Here is a 21,890-nt window from a genome sequence, read left to right as displayed (position 1 = left end):
ACAAAAGGAATAAATAAATAAATATTTTTTAAAATAATACAATAAAAAATGCTAGGTATTAAAGTAAGCAAAATAAGATACAGAATTACATCATTTTGTGAAGTCTATCAAAATAGCTTAGGAAATAACCCAAATCTCTACTTAGGCCTTAGAGTAATAAGGATATGCCTGTGTCTAACCTTAGGCTATTTTTTGCTCAACTATTATTAAACTCAACATTGTTCAACATCTTATCTCATGACTATTGTATAAGATCACAAAGTTCATTTAAACAAAATGAGAGATTGGGAGAGAAGATCAACTGTCAGGTTAAAACACCTTTCAAAGAAATAACAACATCTCAGTATACTGAATAACCTTTGAAAATATTATGAGGGCATGAGGAGATAGCCAGAGGTTACGAACAGACTCTGAGCTTCAGGCACTCAGAAGTCCCAAGTTCAATACCCTGAAATACTGTGTCAGTTGCCTGGGAAGTAAAATAATAGAGAAAAGTACTGAATTCTCAAACATGAGATCCTGGGTTCAATTCCTGGCATCACATATGCCAAACTGATGCTCTGGTTCTCTCTCCTCCCCTCTCTCTTGAATAATTTTTCTTTCTTTCATTTTTTTTTTTTTTGTTTTGTTTTTAACCAGTGCACTGCTCAGCTCTGACTTATGGTATTCAGAGGATTGAAGCTGTGACCTGAGAGCCTTAGGCATGACAGTTTATTTACAACCATTATGCTATCTCCTCCCCCTTAATTTGTTTTTTTAAAAAAACACTGTTAGCTAACACTCTTCTGTATGAGTTATCTCAGGAGCACCCCATGATTATTTTTTTCCATCAATGAATATCTTTAAGTTAAAAAGTAATGAAAGATCTATAATAGTCAAAATTATTATTTTAAATAGTTGGAGGAGGTTGATGGTAAGCAGCATAATGATTATGCAAAGAAACTCATACCTGAGGGTCCAAAGTCCCAATTAATCCTCCATACCACAATAAACCAAGCAGTGCTCTAGTTTAAAAAAAAAAAAAAAAGTGGGGGGGGGTAGATAGCATAATGGTTATGCAAAGAGACTCTCATGCCTGAGGCATAAGTCCCAGGTTCAATCCCCCCCGCACCACCATAAGCCAGAGTTGAGCAGTGCTCTGGTGTTTCCCACTGTCTTTCTCTCTCTGCATCTCTCTCAAAAATAAAATAAATAAAATATTTTTTAAAAAAAAGTTGGAGGGGATCTGGGTTGTGATGAACTTGGTTGAGAGAACATAGGCTACCATGCACAAGGACCAAATTTTAAGCCCCCATCCCTACCTGCTGGGGGGAGTTTATAAGTAGTGAAGCAGTGCTATAGGTGCCTCTCTATGTATCTTCACCACCCCTCTCAATTTCTCTCTTTCTGATCAAATATATGAAAAAGAAAAATAAGTAAACCACCAGATGGTAGGTTTCTACCTTTAAAAGCAATAATAATGATGATAATTAATTTTAAATGTTGGAGGGTGGAGAAGGTAGCATAGTGGTTATGCCAACAGACTTACATGCTTGAGGATCTGAAGTCCCAGGTTCAGTCCCTACCACCACCATAAGCCAGAGCGGAACAGTGCTCTGGTGAAAAAAAAAAAAAAGGTTTGAGAATTTACACTACCTAATTTCAAGAAAAACTATTCAATACAAAGCCACAGTAGTCAGGACAGTGTGAAAATTAATTTAAGAACAGAGAATAACTTAGCAAACAAGAAGTTTAGGAACAGATCCACACTGACATGTTTAACTAATTTTCAACAACAACAACAAAAAATCATTCAGGGGGCTGGGCAATAGCACAGTGGGTTTAGCATACATGGCGCAAGGTGCAGGAATCTGCTCATGGATCCCAGTTCGAGCCCCTGGCTCCCCACCTGCAGGGAGGTCCTTCACATTTGATGAAACAGGTCTGCAGGTGTTTGTCTTGCTCTCCCTCTCTGCCTTCCTCTCCTTTCTTAATTTCTCTGTCTTATCCAACAGCAGCAGCAATGGCAACAATAACAATAGCAACAACAAGGACAATAAAATGGGGGGAAATGGCTTCTAGGAGCAGCGGATTGGTAATGCAGGCACTGAGCCCCAGCAATAACTCTGGAAGCAAAAAAATAAAAAAATCATTACCACAGAATGTGAGCTCATATCTAGAGAGATGCAGAGGTCACACAGGCTCCTAAGCTAATTATGGGCCCCAGATCACATCAAATTGATGGGGTTTGCAGTAATATTTATACCCCTTTCCCATATTAGAGAGCTACTCTCTTCCCAGATCCAGCTTTCTGGTCCTTTACCCAGCCATGACATCATCTCCCCAGATAGTAATTAGGATTCACCTGCATATCAGATTTCAGGCTCAGGGAAAAAAATAATAAACACACTAGTATAGCTACAGGCCCTTTGAAATGTAACTCAAATAATGCCTACTAGCTATCTACAAAATGGAGGACCCCGCAACGCTTCACCTGCACTATTCCAGCCTTTAGGTCCATGATTGTCCAATAATTTGTTTGGCTTTGTATATTAACTCTCTTTTCAGCCACCAGGTTCCAGATGCTAGCAGGATGCAACCAGACTTCCCTGGACAGACAACCCCACCAATGTGTCCTGGAGCTCCGCTTCCCCAGAGCCCTTCCCTACTAGGGAAAGAGAAAGACAGGCTGGGAGTATGGATTGACCTGTCAACGCCCATGTTCATCAGGGAAGCAATTACAGAAGTCAGACCTTCAACCTGCATCCCACAATGATCTTGGATCCATACTCCCAGAGGGTTAAAGAGTAGGAAAGCTATCAGGGGAGGGGTTGGTATACGGAGGTCTGGTGGCGGGAATTGTGCAAAGCTGTATTCCTCTCTTTTTTTTTTTTTTGTTTTTTTGCTGTATTCCTCTTATCCTATGGTTTTGTCAATGTTTCCTTTTATATTTTTAAATATTTATTCCCCTTTGTTGCCCTTGTTTTTTATTGTCGTTATTATTGATGTCGTTGTTGTTGGATAAGAAAGAGAGAAATGGAGAGAGGAGGGGAAGACAGAGAGGGGGAGAGAAAGACAGACACCTGCAGACCGGCTTCACCGACCATGAAGTGACTCCCCTACAAGTGGGGAGCCGGGAGCTGGAACTGGGATCCCTAGGCCGGTCCCTGCGCTTTGCACCACATGCGCTTAACTCGCTGCGCTACCACCCAACTCCCAATGTTTCCTTTTTATAAATAAATTTTTTTAAAAAAATTACTCCAACAAGGGCAACATAAGAAAATGAATAAATAAATATATTTTTTAAAAATCACTCAATAGGCAAAGGGGTTTATTTTTTAATAACTGATGCTGGCACAACTGGATTATCTATCTGGGGTGAAGAGGACTAACATTAAGTCCTAACTACATGTAATACATAGAAATCAATTTAAAATGGGTAACAGACCTAAGCATAAAAGGTTAAACTAAAAATCTTGTAAGAAAATATAGGGGGAAATCTTTGGGAATGTCCATAAGTTGTGTAAGCAGTTATTTCATATACAAGTACTAAATAAATATTTTAAAAATTGAATTATGAATATAAACTTAACTTTAAAAAATTTAACTTCTGCTCTTCAAAGGTAAAAAAATAAAAAAAAGCCATCATAAACGCTGGGAGATGGCCTGTTAAGAGTACGCGTGTTGCCATGCACAAAAGGCCAGAGCTCAAGCCCTTGTCCACCACACTGGAACACCAAGCAAAGGGCAAGCTTCAGAAGCAGTGAAGCGATGCTGTGGTACCTCTCTTGCTTCTCTGTTTCTTTCTCCCCTTTACTCTGAAGAAAAGGAGAGGGGGGAAAAAAAAAGTCTACCAGAACAGTGAAACTGCAGGCACAAAGCCCCAGTGAAGCCCTAGCAGCAAGGGGGTTAAAAAAGATGTTATAAGAACAGAAACATTTTCCCATATAAAGAAGAAAAAAAAGTTTCCTTAAGACATACATATTGTGGTCCAGGAGGTGGCGCAGTGGCTAGGGCACTAGACTCTCAAGCATGAGGTCCTGAGTTCAATCCCTGGCAGCACATGTACCAGAGTGATGTCTGGTTCTCTCTCTCTCTCCCCTATCTTTCTCATAAATAAATAAATAAAATCTTTAAAAAAAAAAAAAAAAAAAAAAGACATACATATTTACATACTTAGGCTATGTAATTTTACAATTCAATAAGACAATCTTATCTAAAAATGAATGAATGGTTTGAAGAGTTCTCAAAAGAAAATATAGAAATGGTCATAAGCACATGAAAAGATAATGTTCTTTAGTCACCAAAGAAAACAGAAAATGAAAGCTATATTGAGATACCATTCCATGCTATTGTAATAGCCATAGCAAAAATTTGCTATGAGCTTTCAGAGACTGCCCATGGGAATGCCAATGGCCCAACTCTGAAACCAGTTTGGCAATTTATTATAAAAGTTCATAGACAATTTTAACATTTGACTCAACAAATTCACTCGGTATATACCCAACTGAAATAAAAACATATATCCTCACCAAAGTTTGTACACCTGTGTTCACAGAAGCTTTATTTTTAATTGCCACTAACCAGAGATGTCTACAAACTGAATAAGTGTTTTCACATTAAAAAAAAAAAAAACCTTCTAGGGGCCAGGTGGTGGCACATCAGGTTGAAAGTATAGATTACAATGAGCAAGAACTCAGGTTCAAGCATCCATACTCATTAGCAGGTGGAAAGGTTCACCAGTGGTGAAGCAGTGCTGCAGATGTCTTACTCTCTGTCTCTCCCCCCTCCCTCTCAATTTCTCTGTCTCTATCCAAAATAAATAAATTTAAAAAGAAAGGAAAAACTTCATGGTCCAGGAGGTGGCACAGTGGAGAAGGCATTAGACTCTCAAGCAGGAGTTCCTTAGTTCAATACCTGGCAGCACATGTACCAAAGTGATGTCTGGTTATTTCTCTCCTCCTATTTTTCTCATTAATAAATAAATAAATAAATAAAATCTTTTTTAAAGAGAGAAGAAAAAAAAACTTCTAGAATAAAACAGAACCAATACTCACCACAGAAAAGTCTCAAAAACTTTTGTGTCAGTGCAAAGCAGGCACAAGAGTACATACTGTGAAATTTCAATTACATGAAATTCTAGAAAAGAAACAGTAAGCCCAATCTAAAGCAAAGAGTTCAATAATTGTCTGGGGCTGAGGTTCTGAATGAATGAAGACTAATTGGAAAGCAAAGAAACATTTTCTGCAGGTCAGATGATGGCACACAAAGAAACATTTTCTGCAGGTCAGATGGTTGAGTGCACATGTTACCATACATAAAGATCCCAGTTCAAGTCCCAATCCCTACTTGCAGGAGAAACTTCACAAGAGGTGAAACAATCATACAAGTGTCTCCCTTTCTCTCTCCCTCTCTCTACTCTCTGCTTTCCTCTAAATTTCTCTCTGCCTATCAAATTAAAAATAAATATTAAAAAGAGAAACTTTTAAAATATATATATTTAAATATTTTTTAATATTTATTTTATTTATTTATTCCCTTTTGTTGCCCTTGTTTTTTTTTTATTGTTGTAGTTATTATTGTTGTTATCGTTGTTGGATAGGACAGAGAGAAATGGAGAGAGGAGGGGAAGACATAGAGGAGGAGAGAAAGATAGACACCTGCAGACCTGCTTCACCGCCTGTGAAGGGGCTCCCCTGCAGGTGGGGAGCCGGGGTTTGAACCGGGATCCTTATGCCGGTCCTTGTGCTTTGCGCCACCTGCGCTTAACCCGCTGCGCTACAGCCCGACTCCCTTAAAATATATTTATTCCCTTTTGTTGCCCTTGTTGTTTTATAGTTGTAGTTATTATTATTAATGTTGTTGGATAGGCAGAGAGAAATGGAGAGAGGAGAGGAAGACAGAGAGGGGGAGAGAAAGACAGACACCTGCAGACCTGCTTCATCGCCTGTGAAGCAATTCCCCTGCAGGTGCGGAACCGGGGGCTCGAAACAGGATCCTTAACACCGGTCCTTGTGCTTTGCGCCACCTGCGCTTAACCCACTGCACTACTGCCTAACTCCCTAAAGAGAGGAGTTTTATCACCTTTTTCTGGGGTGATAAAAATCCTCAAATACATTTTTAATTATTTAACTTATTTCACGTGTGATATAGAGTTTCATTTGAGAGAGAGAAGCCAGAGCACCTCACCAGCTCATGTGATACCAGGGATCAAACTTGGAGCCTCATGGATATAAGTATGAAGCTCTACCAACTGTACATTCCCCCAGCCAAATAATTACACATTTTAAGAAGTGCCTATTGGGAGAAGCCAGGCGGTAACACACCCAATTGAGTGCACACCGTACCATATCCAAGGACCCAGGCTTGAGCTCCCATTCCCCACCTGTAGGCGGGACACTTCACAAGAGGTAAAGCGGGTCTGCAGGTGTCTATCTTTCTTACTCCCTCTCTACCACCCTCTCCCCCCTCTCCATCTATCTATCTCTAGCTCTTTCTCTTTAAAAAGATTTTATTTATTCATGAAGAAGATAGGTGGAGAGAAAGAAAAAAACCAGACATCACCCTGGTATATGTGCTGCCAGGGACTGAACTCAGGCCCTCATGTTTGAGAGTCTAATGCTTCATGCACTGCACCACTTCCTAGGCCACGCCACTCCCCTCCCCTCCCAATTTCTCTCTATCCTTAGCAAGTAAACAGAAAGAAAAAAGAAAAAATGGCTGCCAGGAGCAGCAGATTTGTAGTGCTACCAATAATGCTGGTGGCAATAAAAATAAATAAGTAAATAATTAAAGTACCTTTTTTAAAATTTATTTTATTTTATTTTTTTATAAATTTCTTTATTGGGGAATTAATGTTTTACATTCAACAGTAAATACAATAGTTTGTGCATGCATAACATTCCCCAGTTTCCCATTTAACAATACAACCCCCACTATGTCATTTATCATCCTTCATGGACTTGTATTCTCCCCACCCACCCACCCCAGAGTCTTTTACTTTGGTGTGACATGCCAATTTCAGGTTCTACTTGTGTTTTCATTTCTGATCTTGTTTTTCAACTTCTGCCTGAGAGTGAGATCATCCCATATTCATCCTTCTGTTTCTGACTTATTTCACTCAACATGATTTTTTTCAAGGTCCATCCAAGATCGGCTGAAAACGATGAAGTCACCATTTTTTACAGCTGAGTAGTATTCCATTGTGTATATATACCACAACTTGCTCAGCCACTCATCTGCTGTTGGACACCTGGGTTGCTTCCAGGTTTTGGCTATTACAAATTGTGCTGCCAAGAACATATGTGTACACAGATCTTTTTGGATGGGTAAAGTACCTTTTGATAACCAAAATATATTAAGACTCAACAAATTTTATAACAAAAAATAAATGACCCTATCTAAAAGTGGGATGCTCTGGACAGAATCTTCACCAAAGAAGAGACCCAAAAGGCCGACAAACATGAAAAGAATGCTCGAAGTCACTGATTATGAGAGAAATGCAAATAAAGACAATACCATTTTACACATGAGAATGCCACACACAAGGATGAAAACTAACAACAAATGCTGGCAAAGATGTGGGGAAAAATGAACCCTCCCAAACTGGTTGTGGGAATGCAAATTAGCCCAACACCCATGGAAGACAGTCTGCAGACTTCTCAGAATGCTAGAAATGAACCTTCCCTATGACCTAGCAAATCCTTTCCTGAGATATAGCCAGAGGAAGCAAATGCACCCATTCAAAGATCCATGTGCACCTATGTCCATAGCAGCATAATCTGTAATACAGTCTAAACCTGGGAGCAAGCCAGATGCCCAATGATAGATGAGCAACTAAGAAAATTGTGGTAATAAATATACAATGAAAGACTATGCAGAGATAAGCCAGAAAGAAAAAAACCAATACTGAATGATCTTACAGGTGAAACTTAAGAAACAAGGACAGGGGGGGTCGGGCGGTGGCTAGGTGGGTTAAGCGCATGTGGCGCAAAGCACAGGGACCGGCATAAGGATCCCGGTTCGAGCCCCCGGCTCCCCACCTGCAGGGGAGTCGCTTCACAGGCGGTGAAGCAGGTCTGCAGGTGTCTATCTTTCTCTCCTCCTCTCTGTCTTCCCCTCCTCTCTCCATTTCTCTCTGTCCTATCCAACAACGAATTGCGTCAACAAGGGCAATAATAATAACCACAACGAAGCTACAACAAGGGCAACAAAAGGGGGGGGAAATGGCCTCCAGGAGCAGTGGATTCATGGTGCAGGTACCGAGCCCAGCAATAACCCTGGAGGAGGAAAAAAAAAAAAAAAATTAAAAAAAAAAAAAGAAAGAAAGAAACAGGGACAGAAAGGTAAAACATAAAGTTAAACTTGGACTGGGTTTGATGTATTGCACCAAACCAAAGGATTCTGGAGAAGTAAGGGAGTGGTGAAGGGAGTGGTCTTTGAGGTGCTGGTACATGAAATTAAGTTAGTGATGAGTGTTTTACAGACATGAGATGAGAAATTATACCCATGTACCAACAGCTATACTGTATACCATTAACACCTCTCCCCAATAAAATGATAGGCAATGGCACTAGAGGGAGCTCTGGGGCTGTGGTGTCTCTCCTCTCCTCACTATCTGAATTGGAAAAGCAGCTCAGAGAAATGAAATCAAAGTACAAAAAGAACCTTGGCTCTATGAAAACAAAACAAAATAAACAAGAGCTAAACAGCTATCATAAATAACAGTAGCTATTATTTTTCCAAAATATTAGGTATGAATATAATATACAGTAATGACTAATATATTTTAGGTATAAATATAATTTACAGTAATGACAAAATATATTTTGTCTTCTTGTTACAGCTAATTTTTCTTTTTATTTATTTTCCCTTTTGTTGCCCTTGTTTTTTATTGTTGTTGTAGTTATTATTGTCGTCGTCGTCATTATTGTTGGCTAGGACAGAAAGAAATGGAGAGAGGAGGGGAAGACAGTGAGGGAAAGAGAAAGACAGACACCTGCAGACCTGCTTCACCACCTGTGAAGGGGCTCCCCTGCAAGTGGGGAGCCAGGGGCTCAAACTGGGATCCTTACGCCGGTCCTTGTGCTTTGCACCACGTGCGCTTAACCCACTGTGCTACCATCCGACTCCCGGTATTTCCTTTTCTTTCTTCCCCAACTCACCTCTCCCAAGCAAAGTGCAGGGGATTAATAGAGCCTGGGACCTGAGTCTCAGGCATGAAAGTCTTCTGTATAACCACTAGAAAAGGAGACCCTCTACCTCCTTTTCTATACAATTTGAAGATTCCAACTAAAGTCTTTCTTACTAAGAAAAAAACTGATAATATTTCACTCTGCTACTGACTACTGTATAACATTCCAGCACAGGTCTGTAAGTATATCTCAAGGAAACTTAAGAAACTTAGGTAAAACCCTTCAAAAGAATATATATACTATGCTAGGGGGGTCGGGAGGTAGCGCAGCGGGTTAAGTGCAGGTGGCACAAAGGGCAAGGACCTGCTTAAGGATCCCGGTTCCAGCCCCCCACACACACCTGCAGGGTGGTCGCTCAACAAGCAGGGAAGCAGGTCTTCAGGTGTCTTTCTCTCCCCCTCCTCCATTTCTCCCTGTTTTATCTAACAATGACGACATCACCAACAACTACAAGAACAATAAAACGGGGCCAGGCGGTGGCACACTTGGTTAAGCACGCACATTGCAGTACTCGAGGATCCAGGTTCAAGCCCCTGGTCCCCACCGCAGGGGGAAAGCTTCACGAGTGGTGAAGCAGGGCTGTAGGTGTCTCTCTCCCTCTCCATTTCTCTGTCTCTATACAATATAAATAAATAAAAGATTAAAATTAAAAAAACAATAAAACAAGGGCAACAAAAAGGGAAAATTTTTAAATTTTTAATCATATATATATATATATATATTATGCTTTCTTCACTAACATTTTCCACATTCTCTCCAAATCCTTTTTATATTATGTAACACAATGAGTCTCTATAATATTTATTTCATATGCAATACTGAACTGCTTTAATGCATTTATAACTGTAAAATACTATGGTCAACATAGTAAGAAAGCTTAAGCCAAACTGATCAAGAGTATTATGCTTCAATCAGACTTTACATTCATCTTATAAATATGAGTTGTCATTAATCTGAATAAACCGTTTTTTTTCACTGTCCTTATGTTTTTGTGGTTTTCTTTTTTTAGGTGTGAGGGTACAGGGAAAGGAAAACAGTGCCTATCTATTTCCCCTGTGTGAAGAAATATATTTATACAAGAGAAATGTTCTACAAAGTCAAGACCAGTTGCTAGAGCATCACTGAATAAGTATGATTAGTGATTAAACCTGGGGACAAGTATTTTGCTCATTGGAATGTCAATGTCATTGTGATAAACGGATAATTCTTTCACCCGGTTTCACCGTAGCCTAGAATGATGTAACACTTTAAAGACCATGCAACTTTTTTGCTTTGGTTTCAGGTTCACAATACATCTTTGCTGAATAACTGCCTTCTCAAGCACCTTGCCTCCCAAGTACTTCCATACTAGGGACAAGTGCCTGAAAAGAAAGGAGACACACATAACTCAATAGGAAAACACAGTCCCTTATGAATCAACCCCTTCCCTCTTGATTTATGGCTGCCTCTACTCAATAAGTAAATAAAGATAATGCCAAAAAAAAAAAAAAGATTTTTTGAAGAATCACCCTTAAGTGAACCATTAAAATGAAAAGTTTGGGGGGTCTCGCAGAACGAATAGTAGTGCAGCGGGTTAAATGCACATGATGGCAAAGCGAAAGGACCGGCGTAAGGATCCCAGTTTGAGCCCCCGGCTCCCTACCTGCAGGGGAATTGCTTCATAGGCAGTGAAGCAGGTCTGCAGGTGTCTTTCTCTCCTCCCCTCTCCATTTCTCTCTGTCCTATCCAACAACAACGACATCAATAGCAACAATAATAATAACCACAATGATACAAACAACCAGGGTAACAAAAGGGAAAAAACGGCCTCCAGGAGCAGTGGATTCGTAATACAGCAATAATCCTGGAGGCAAAAAAAAAAGTTTGGATCTGGGAGTCGGGCTGTAGCGCAGCTGGTTAAGCGCAGGTGGCGCAAAGCACAAGGACCAGCATAAGGATCCCGGTTCAAACCCCGGCTCCCCACCTGCAGGAGAGTCGCTTCACAAGCGGTGAAGCAGGTCTGCAGGTGTCTATCTTTCTCTCTTCCTCTCTGTCTTCCCCTCCTCTCTCCATTTCTCTGTCCTATCCAACAACGACGACAACAACAATAATAACTACAACAATAAAACAACAAGGGCAACAAAAGGGAATAAATAAAATAAAATATTTTTTAAAAAAAGTTTGGATCTTCAAAGATAGTGTGTGAAATGTGCAATCACATCCAGATACTACCACACCCTGTCTATGAAGTTGCTGTTCCTCTAATACATCTTAAGCATACTTCAAAATAAGTTGCTAAAGAAATATTTCATACTTAGTGAAGAAAAACAAGTCTTGCATGCATGAGGCCCTGGATTACATCACAGACACTGCATAAAAACAAAGAAATCAAAAATATGTAAAACATCATATATGATAGAGCTGTGTTCTGGTCTTTCTCTTCTTCTATGCATAATTATACAATTAACTAAAACAGATTTAGACATATATACACATGCTCCTTTTTTTCATCTTCAGGATCATTTTATTGAGGAATACTGATTTACGTAACTTATAAATGCATTGGCATCTTGTGAATAATTAACATATAACGAGTAAAAAACAATCTTGTAGGGGGGAGGGGAGCAGGTGGTAGTACTCCTGGTTCAGCACACACTATCATGCACAAGGACCTGGGTTCAAACTCCCACACTCCACCTGCAGGGGGGAAACTTCACAAGTAGTGAAGCAGGTCTGCAGGTGTCTGCCTCTCTCCCTCTCTATCTCCCCTCCCCTCTCAATTTCTCTCTGTCCTATCAAGAATAACAGAAAGGAAAGAAGAGGAAGAGGAAGGAGAAGAAGGCAGTGGCCAGAAGGAGTGGTGGATTTGTACTGCCAGCACTACACTGTAATATATGCACTTAACCAGGTGCACTACCACTTGGCCCCACAGGTGAATATGTTTACCGTACTATTTTAATTCATAACATCTTTATTCTACAGAGTAGTTACTTAGTGCCAGACAACGTACAACACACATACAAGTGAAGCCACAAATTATGTTTTGTCCTCCAGAAGTTCAAGGAAAAGTAGATAATTAATAAGTACTAATAGGTACTAATGTGCCAGGCAGTGGCAAACCCAGTTCAAACTCCTGGTCTCCACCTGCAGGAGAGAAGCTTCATGAGTGAGCTCCCTCTCAATTTCTCTCTATCCTAACAAAATAAAATGGAAAAAAATGCACCAGGAATGATGAATTCTTGTGTAGGAATCATTCCCCAGTAATAACCCTAGTAGGGGAGGGGAAGACAGAAAATAGGTACTAAAGCAATCTGGGAGGCGGTGCAGTAGACAAAAGCACTGGACCCTCAAACATGAGGTCCTGAGTTCAATCCTCAGCATCACATGTGCCAAAGTGATGCTTTGGTGTTCTTGGAGGCTATTTTTTCCCTTTTGTTGACTTTGTTGTTTCTCACTGTTGTTATTATTGTTGTTGTTGCTGTCATTGTTGTTAGATAGGACAGAGAGAAATTGAGAGAAAGGGAAGACAGAGAGGGGGAAAGAAAGATAAGACACCTGCAGACCTACTTCACCGCTTGTGAAGCGACCCCCCTGCAGGTAGGGAGCCAGAGGCTTGAACCAGGATTCTTGAGCCAGTCCTTGCGCTTCGTGCCATGTGTGCTTAACCTGCTGCACTACTGCCCAGCCCCAAAATATATTTTTTTGCCTGCGGGAAAAGGAAGGAAGAATAGATTCAATAGGTGGAAGAGAGAAGCAAAAACATTCCAAGTATAGGCTGAACAAGTACAGTGAGAATTAAAGAACTTGGAATATTTAAGGAATAGCAAAAAAAAAAAATCTGTGTGTAAAGAAAGATAGTACAACTAAATGCTAATAAAATAAAATTGTAAGACATATTCTCATTCTACTTTTATAAATAATCAGTATCACTTATTAAGTTTTATAAGATAAAGTTTCAAGAGAAAAGAGTCCATGCCTTTGCTGGCAGAAAAAAATCCTTGGACCAGGAGTCAGGCTGTAGCGCAGCGGGTTAAGCGCAGGTGGCGCAAAACACAAGGACCGGAGTAGAGATCCCAGTTCAAGCCCCGGCTCCCCACCTGCAGGGGAGTCGCTTCACAGGTGGTGAAGCAGGTCTGCAGGTGTCTATCTTTCACTCCCCCTCTCTCTCTGTCCTATCCAACAACGATGACAATAAAAATAATAACTACAACAATAAAACAAGGGTAACAAAATGGAATAAATAATATTAAAAATATATAAAAAATCCTTGGACCAGAGAGATAATTCACCAGATAGAGGACATGCCTTGCTAAGCTAGAGGCCCAGGTCTGAACCTCAGAATTACATGGAAGGTGTAGGCTCAGGAGGTGGGGGTGTCCAACAGTGTAGTTTCTCTCCCTCTATCTAATAAAAAAGCAGCTCAGGAATAGTGAAATCAAGCTCCACAAGTAAACAAACAAACAAACCCTCAGGGCCAGGTGGTGGCACACCAGTCGAGTGCACACATTACCATGTGCAAGGACGTGGGTTCAAGCCAACAGTCCCCCCACCAGCAGCAGGGAAAGTTTCACAAGTGGTGAAGCAGGTCTGCAGTCGTCTCTCTTTCTCTCTATGTCTTCCTTCTCTCTCAATTTCTGATTTTCAAGTAATATAGAAAGAAAAAAAATGGTTACTGGGAGTGGTGGATTCATAGGGAAGCATCAACCCCACCGATAATACTGTGGCTGCATAACACCACTGAGCAGCCAATTTTCTCATCCTCTTATTTGGGGTTGGAGGAATAATGGAAGATAGAGAGTAACAAAGAGGTAACACAGTACGCAGCACTCTGGGTGATGTCAGGACTTCAAATGTAGTAAAATACATACTCTAGCAGGTAAGCCATCTCCTGACCTCTCCCTACTCAACTCAAACAAGTACTTTCATCAGATTTTTTAGAGTATCATGTTTTCAGTTTTATCAAAAACTATGAAGTAATCAAATCTTTTGTGCAGATATCAAAAAAGGTACCTGAAAAATTAACTTCCCTTTATTTTCTTCACCTTCAAACTGAACAACTTCCCAATGACATTTAATAACTTCAGTGAGGGATGGGGAGATAGCACTGTGGTTATACAAGAAGAGTTTCATGCCTGAGGAACTAAAGGTCCCAGGTTCAATCCACCTTAAGTGAAAGCTGGGCAGTGCTCTGGGAAAAAATAAGTAATTTCAATAAATTAATGGAACTACTTTTACTTTGAGTAGTACAATTGTGTGATCACTTATAAAAAAAAAAAAAAAAGCCTGATCTTTCAAACAAACAGTGTACCCTTGAACCCAGTCACCTTGATCTGTTCTATCATACTCTCAATTTTTAAAAAAGATTTTATTTATTTATTAGTGAGAAAGATAGGAGGAGAGAGAAAGAACCAGACATCACTCTGGCATATGTGCTGCTGGGGATCAAACTCAGGACCTCATGCTTGAGAGTCCAAAGCTTTATCACTGCATCACCTCCCAGACCACTTGTAGTCTTAATTTTAACCCAAAAACCTGAGAGAAGGAAAATGTAAATATTGTATAGTTCTATAGATCTAAATTTTTGCCTTTCTCATCTGTTCTTCTCAGGAGTCCATAAAATCAGTTTCAAAATAAGAAAAGTTCAAAAGTACAACACAAATAAAATCAGATACAAAAAAATAAGGCTGGAGAGGGTCTGGGCAGTGGTGCACTGGGTTAAGCACGCATAGTACAACACACAAGGACCCACAAAAGGATCGGGTTCCAGCCCCCAGCTTCTCACCTGCAGGGGGTCCACTTCACAAGCACTGAAGCAGAGCTGCAGATGTCTATCTTTCTCTCTCCTTTTCTATCTTCCTCTCCCCTCTCAGTTTCTCTCTTTCCTATCCAAAAATTGAAAAAAAATAGCCACAGGAGCAGTGGATTTGGAATGCAGGCACTGAGCCTCAGCCATAACCCTGGAGGGAAGGGAAAAAAATCAGGCTGGAGTGAGCAAAGCAGAGCTGCATGCCAGGTAACACTGTGATGGTTGCACTATGATAACAGAGGAGAGGGTAAAAAGAATATGCCTTAAATTGTCTTTAATTATTTGTATAAAGTATAGTCATCTGGGAGGTGGCACAATGTAAAAAGCATTAAATTCTCAAGCATGAAGTCCTAAGTTCAACTCCTAGCATCACATATGCCAGAGTAATACTCTGTTTTTTCTCTGTTCCTGCTCCTCTCCCCCTCTCTCATTAATGAGTAAGTATATTTAAGTCATTTATAAGGTACAAAAATAACAAATAGTGTTTCATTTAAAAAAGGTCTTCCAATCCTATTTTTTCATTGTCATTCAATCACACTTGTTCTCTCTCTCCTTTTTTTTTTTTTTTGGCCATCAGGGTTCTTGAAGCCTGCACTACAAATCCAAATCCAAAAATATAGCCATGTTTTTTCTGGCTTTCTCTTTTACCCTTTATTTGATAGAACAGAGAGAAACTGCGAGGGGAAGGTAGACACAAACACAGAGAGACACACCTGCAGCACTTGTGGAAAGCGGGCCTCTAACCTGGGTCTCTGCACATGACAACATGTGCGCTTAACCAGGTGTGCCACCTCCTAGCCCAACACCTGCCCTTCTATACTAAAGTATGATGTAGTTAAGTCTGAGAAAAGTTTGACAAGTGTGGGGTTTTGTTTTCTTCTATATCCTTCAACTCTGACAAGAGATCTTTTCTTCTAGTAATGAACACTCATGCCAAACGTTTTATTATTCCTTCAATACCTTACACATATTTTCAGAGTAGAAATTACTGTATTCACTAAAATAAAATTTTCCAAATATACAGAGAAAAAAATCTTAATATTTTTTTAAAAATAACAGAATTTTCTTTTTCGTTTTTGCCCCCAGGGTTATTACTGGGATTTGGTGCCTGCACTACAAATCCACCTCTCCTGGAAGCCATGTTTTTCCTTTTGTTGCCAGTGTTTTTATTGCTATTGTAGGATAGGACAGAGAGAAATGGAGAGAGGAGGGGAAGACGGGGGGGGGGGGGGGACAGACACCTGCAGACCTGCTTCACCGCTTGTGAAGTGACCCCCACTGCAGGTGGAGAGCCAGGAGCTCGAAGTGGGATCTTTATGCGAGTCCTTGCACTTCGCACCATGTGCGCTTAACCCACTGCGCTACTACCTGGCCCCCTCAAGACCACTTTTATTTTTTTTTTAATTTTTTATTTATTCCTTTTTGTAGCCCTTGTTTTATTGTTGTGGTTATTATTGTTGTTGTTGTTGGACAGGACAGAGAGAAATGGAGGAAGGAGGGGAAGACAGAGGGGAGAAAAAGACACCTGCAGACCTGCTTCCCCATTTGTGAAGCGACTCCCCTGTAGGTGGGGAGCCAGGGGCTCGAACCGGAATCCTTAGGCCGGGTCCTTGCTTCATGCCACGTGCACTTAACCCGCTGCACTACCACCGACTCCCAAGACCACTTTTAAAATAAATAGTGGAAGAAGGCTGGGTGGTGGCACACCTGGTTAAGCGCACGTTGTAATGCACAAGAACCCAGGTTCAAATTCCCAGTTCCCACCTGCTTTGCAAGTGATGAAGCAGTGCTGCAGGTGTTTCTCTGTCTCTCTCCCTCCCCCTTCACTCTTGGTTTCTGGCTGTCTCTATAATAATAAATAAATATAGTAAAAACGTATAAATAGTGGAATAAAATACCAACAACGTAGGGGCCTGGTGGTGGTGCACCTGGTTGAGTGCACGTTATTACAATGTGCAAGGACTCAGTTTCAAGCCCCCGGTCCCCACCTGCAGGAGGAAAGCTCTGCGAGTGGTGAAGCAGTGCTGCACGTGTCTCTCTGTCTCTCTACCTCTCTATCACCTTCTTGATTTCTGGCTACCTCTATCCAATAAATAAAGATAATTAAAAAAATTTTTTTTAAATACCAACAATGCATTGCTAACAATTCTTGCACTCTATAGGTTCACTCTGAATTTCACTTTCAAATCTACATACAATTGTTATCAATAGAACAGATCTCTTAAAGAAGCAACTACTCCCAAAAGAAAATGAATTTAAGCTTCCTAAATAATGCTAATTTTAAGTATAATCTTAACAACCTCAGACAAAATAGACACTCAAATACTTGCTGATCAACAGTATTGCAATAAAGAGCATCTTGCTTATAATTTTTAATATTTATTTCCCTTTTGTTACCTTGTTGTTTTATTGTTGTAGTTATTTTGTTATTGATGTTGTCGTTGTTGGATAGGACAGAGAAATGGAGAGAGGAGGTGAAGACAGAGAGGGGAGAGAAAGACACCTGCAGACCTGCTTCACCCCTTGTGAAGTGACTCCCCCGCAGTTGGGGAGCCAGGGGCTCGAATGGGGGCTCAAACAGGGATCCTTGCACCAGTCCTTGTCCTTTGCACCACCAGCGCTTAACGCACTGCACTACTGCCCGACTCCCATAATTTTTTTTTATTTTTAAAAAATATATATTTATTTATTCCCTTTTGTTGCCCTTGTTGTTTTATTGTTGTAGTTATCACTGTTGTTATTGATGTCATCGTTGCTGGATAGGACAGAGAGAAATGGAGAGAGGAAAGGAAGACAGAAAGGGGGACAGAAAGATAAGACACCTGCAGACCTGCTTCACTGCCTGTGAAGCAACTCCCCTGCAGGTGGGGAGCCGGGAGCTGGACATAATTTTTTATTGTCTTTACTGCCACCAAGATTATCACTGGGGCTGGGTGCCTGCACAACAAATACACCACTCCAGGCAGTCATTTTTTCCTTTTTGTAAAAAAATATTTTTTAATTTTATTATCTTTATTGATTGGATATCGACAGCCAGAAATTAAGAGGGTAGGGGGAGACAGAGCAGCACTACTTTACCACTCACAAAAACTTTCCCCTTGCAGGTGGGGTCAGGGGCTCGAACCTGGGTCCTCACACATTGTAACAGGTCCATTCAACTAGGTGAACCACGACCCGGGCCCTATTTATCATTGGATCGACCTTCTCGTGGTGCATCCCTTGAGTACCCATTCATTGGGGAAATTGACGATCCTTCCTAGCCGACTGAATCCACATGGATCCCAGTCACTTTCAAAGCCAGCAACAAGCAGCTCCTGACAGCTTTCAACCTGATGCTGTTGACTGGCTACGGAAGGGCAAACGCTAGAAGAATTGAACTGAGACAGAGAGAAATTGAGAGGGGAAGGAGAGACAGAGAAAGCGAAAGACACTTTCAGCAATGCTTCATCACTCCTGAACCTTTTCCCCCCTGCAGGTGGGGACCAGTGACTTGAACCTGGGTGGGTCCTTGGGCATTGCAATGTGTTCACTTAAAAAAGGTGTGCCACCTACCTCCTGGCCCCTGGCTTTCTCTCTCCCTCTTTTCTTTATTTGACAAGATAGATAGAAATTGAAAGGGTATGAGATAGTGAAGCTTCCCCCATGCAGATACGGAGCAGGGGCTTGAACCCATGTTCTCACGCATAGTCACGTGTGCACTTAACTGGGTACTGCAGCACCAGGCCCCCATTTTGCTTGTAATTTATAGGGCAAAAGAACCCTTTTTACTGTCAGAACCTGGTGAATTGTTTTGAACAGAACTGTTTTTTTCCCCTCCTGTAATACGATGTTACTGCACAAGAGCACTGCGGTATTTTTCATAATAAACTTGTGAACTAAGAAAAAAAAAAAAAAGAACCCTTTCTTCAGTGGTCCAGGAGGTGGTACAGTGGATAAAGCATCGGACTCTCAAGCATGAGGTCCCAAGTTCAGCCCCCGGCCGCACATGTACCAGAGTGATGTCTGGTTCTTTCTCTCTCCTATCTTTCTCATTAATAAATTTAAAAAAATATAAAAAAAAAGAACTTTATTCAACTGAATGCAAACCAACTACTAGTGAATGACATGTAAATACCAGTACAGTATATGATAAAATGAACAAAGTTAATATTATCCATCTGATAATCCTTCCAATATATTGTTTTAAAGTGACTTTCAGGGGTTAGCAAGATAACTCACCTGAGAAGGCACCTGCTTTGCCACCAATGCAACCCATGTTCAAGCCCTGCTCCTACAGTAGGACTGAGGAAAGCTTAAGTGTTGTGGTATTTTTCCCTCAACCCTCTGCCATTCTCTATCTGAAAAAAAGTAGGCCCAGAGCAGTGAAGTCCCAGAAACAAAAAAAAGAAAAAAAGAAAAAAAAAAAAAAAACAAGTGTAGCAACTACAAGAGGTTACTTAGTAAATTAATAAACATTCCATGAGTGTTCTGACAATTCCTTTAAACCAAGAAAGAAACTTCTAGATCAGCATAAGTAGTAGTTAACACATTTTCAAGTTTCTTTAAAACAATTAACAAGAGCACTGACTGCAATAAAACATTCCATCTCCACCTGAGACATCACATGAGCACTGTGGGGATGTATTTACCTGATAACCTGATGATAATAATGCACCTAGAAGTATTAAGATGAGTTTAAGCTATAAATTTACAGTTTAACAGTCCCTAGTTTGTCATATTAAACAAGTCATTTCTCTTTTGCAGATGTAAAAACCTGAGCCTGCGATAAAATAGAAATGATTCAATCACACCTAACTTGAAGTGTAGGTAATAAAAGTAGTGTGATGCTATAAAATTATTTTCATTCAAGCATTAGTTATACTGTAAACTTGTTTTAAGAATGCAAATAAAATATTGAGATTATGAGTACTTGAAGTGTCTATGCTTTTAAACCAAAAGTAAAATTAAATGTCTAGTCTGACAAATATTATGGGAAACAGTGAAAGCAAAAATCTACGTCTGAAAAACCCAACACACGATGGTAACCCGAGTTATATTTTAGAATCAGTCAGCCAACATTATTACTGAACAAACACCTATAGGGTCACAAAGATCGTCATTCCCTTCGCTCTCATGTTAGCTAATCACTAGAGCAACCCCCCAAAAAAGTTATTTTCCTTTCTACCTTCGTCATATTTATCTTCAAAGGCAATGTCATACCCAGTAACACCAAGAAAAATACAGACAAGAAGTGCCAAAAAAGTTGTGTCCATCACAAGAACGAAATTCATAAATGAGAAAATATTTGACAGCCTGCTTCTATCCAACCACCAGCAGCCCGAATCCCTGCCACTGAGTTGACTTTGGAAACATTTGCTGCAGAAGTAAACTCGGGGCGAGGAGTTCGACAATCTCCTACACCAATCCTATCACGGGCGGACACACAACCAACCGCGGTCCCGTCTCTCAGAATTATCAGTAACTGTCCGCAAGACGAGGAGTTAAAAAAAAAAAAAAGGAGTTGGTAAGCGGTGTACTCGTAGGTTGAGTTTAAATAAATAAATGAAAATGAAAACGGGAAACTGGGAAAGGAATTGGTTGGAAGATGAGGGGTGGGGTGGGGACAAGCGAGGCCGATGTCCGGTTCTGAAATGACGGCGATGCAGGAGTAGTCACGGATTAATTGAACATTTGGAAACGCTGAAACGAGTTGTACCAGAGACCCAGCCCGAGTGCAAGACTATGAGAGACGTGACCCAGGAGAAGACACGCGGGGGGTGAGATCCGCCCCGTCAACCGCAGGGTGCCCGAATGAGAGAGTCCTCAAAGGAGAATCGCAGCCTGAGAAAAGTCAAGGGTCCGAGGAGGCCCGCGCCTTCCGAGCAGCGCCGCCGCCTCACGGCGCACAACCGCGCGCGGCTCCTCCGGGCCGGGGCGCTCGGGGGTCGGCCGTCCGAAGTCCGAGCAGCCCCCTCCGGCGCCAGGCCCCTCCTCGCCCAGCCTCTGCTCTCTTCTCACCCCACCCCCACCCCCAGTCTGGAACCGGACCGCTGGAATTGACTGCGAGCGTCCGGCCGAGCGCTCCCGGCAGGCGCGGGGCAAAAGAAGTAACAGACTCGGAGCGCCGCGAGTGACACTCACCGGCCCGAAACCTCGAATGAAACCAGCAGCTCCGGGGGCGGCGGCAGCAGTGGCAGCAGGAACCGAACATCCAAAATGGCGGCTCCCTCGGCCTCACCACCGCTACCGCAGGCGGAGGGATCCTTCGAGGAGTGAGGAAGCGGGAGGAGTTTTTAACTAACTTCGGCCCACAATTCCAGAAACTGCAGTCCCGGATTTTCTCTTCGAGTCAATCCTGCGCCCCCCTGACTGCAACTTCTCGAGCCTCTCCCTTCCTATTATCCAAGAACTCAGACACCGTCGAGGACTATTTGTTAAGGAGGAGGTGACTGTCCCAGGCAGGGCGACGCAAAGCGTAGCAAGAGATCGGGGCTGTCACTGATGACGCGAGACGCAGCTGCCGAGTCACCGCTGCGAAGAGTCAGAGCTATAAAGATCCGACCGATCCCAGACCCGACAGATATTGGTTCCGCTTGCAGGTTGGGTTGGGGCTAGCGGGGAACAGGGCAACCGGGAGGCGGCGGCGGGGGTAGGGGGGGAGCACCTGAAGAGGGCGGGGTTTCAAGGCAATGCAGGCAGAGGGGAGAACCCAGTCCTAGTTCGCGGAACCCGGAACTCTTTCCTATCACCTTTAAGACTTTAACTTTCTCTTTAGGTCAATTTAAGAAAGGCATTTCTTGTGACTTTGGATTCTGTGGTATTATAGTATCTTTACAGTGTATTTTAAGAGATGATGTAAATGAGTACCAAAGCGCCAAACTTGTGCATTGAACAAGTCAGACTCGGGAATTCCATTTCCTTATAAGCAAAAAAAAAAAAAAAAAAAAAGGATT

At 41.5% G+C, this 21,890-nt stretch overlaps 1 protein-coding gene across 2 annotated transcripts in view; it reads right to left on the bottom strand.

Moving 5' to 3' along the window:
• The window catches only part of AP1G1 (adaptor related protein complex 1 subunit gamma 1), a 64,605-nt gene extending 43,200 nt beyond the window's left edge, over positions 1 to 21,405 (bottom strand). The window contains exons 1-2 of one of the 2 annotated variants that reach the window (XM_060184046.1): positions 21,079 to 21,386; positions 1,529 to 1,595 (exon numbers count right to left, since the gene is read on the bottom strand). The gene's annotated coding sequence lies outside the window, so the exon portion shown is untranslated. Of the gene's footprint in view, positions 1 to 1,528; positions 1,596 to 21,078 lie in introns of both variants that reach the window. The other variant, XM_060184047.1, reaches the window with a different exon arrangement.
• Between the last annotated feature and the right edge of the window lie 485 nt (positions 21,406 to 21,890).

The sequence above is a fragment of the Erinaceus europaeus genome, unplaced genomic scaffold (genome assembly GCF_950295315.1).
Source record: "Erinaceus europaeus unplaced genomic scaffold, mEriEur2.1 scaffold_509, whole genome shotgun sequence".
Classification (NCBI taxonomy): Eukaryota; Metazoa; Chordata; class Mammalia; order Eulipotyphla; family Erinaceidae; genus Erinaceus; species Erinaceus europaeus.
The sequence above is the reverse complement of the archived record's forward strand: the minus strand, read 5'-3'. Positions and strand labels throughout refer to the sequence as shown.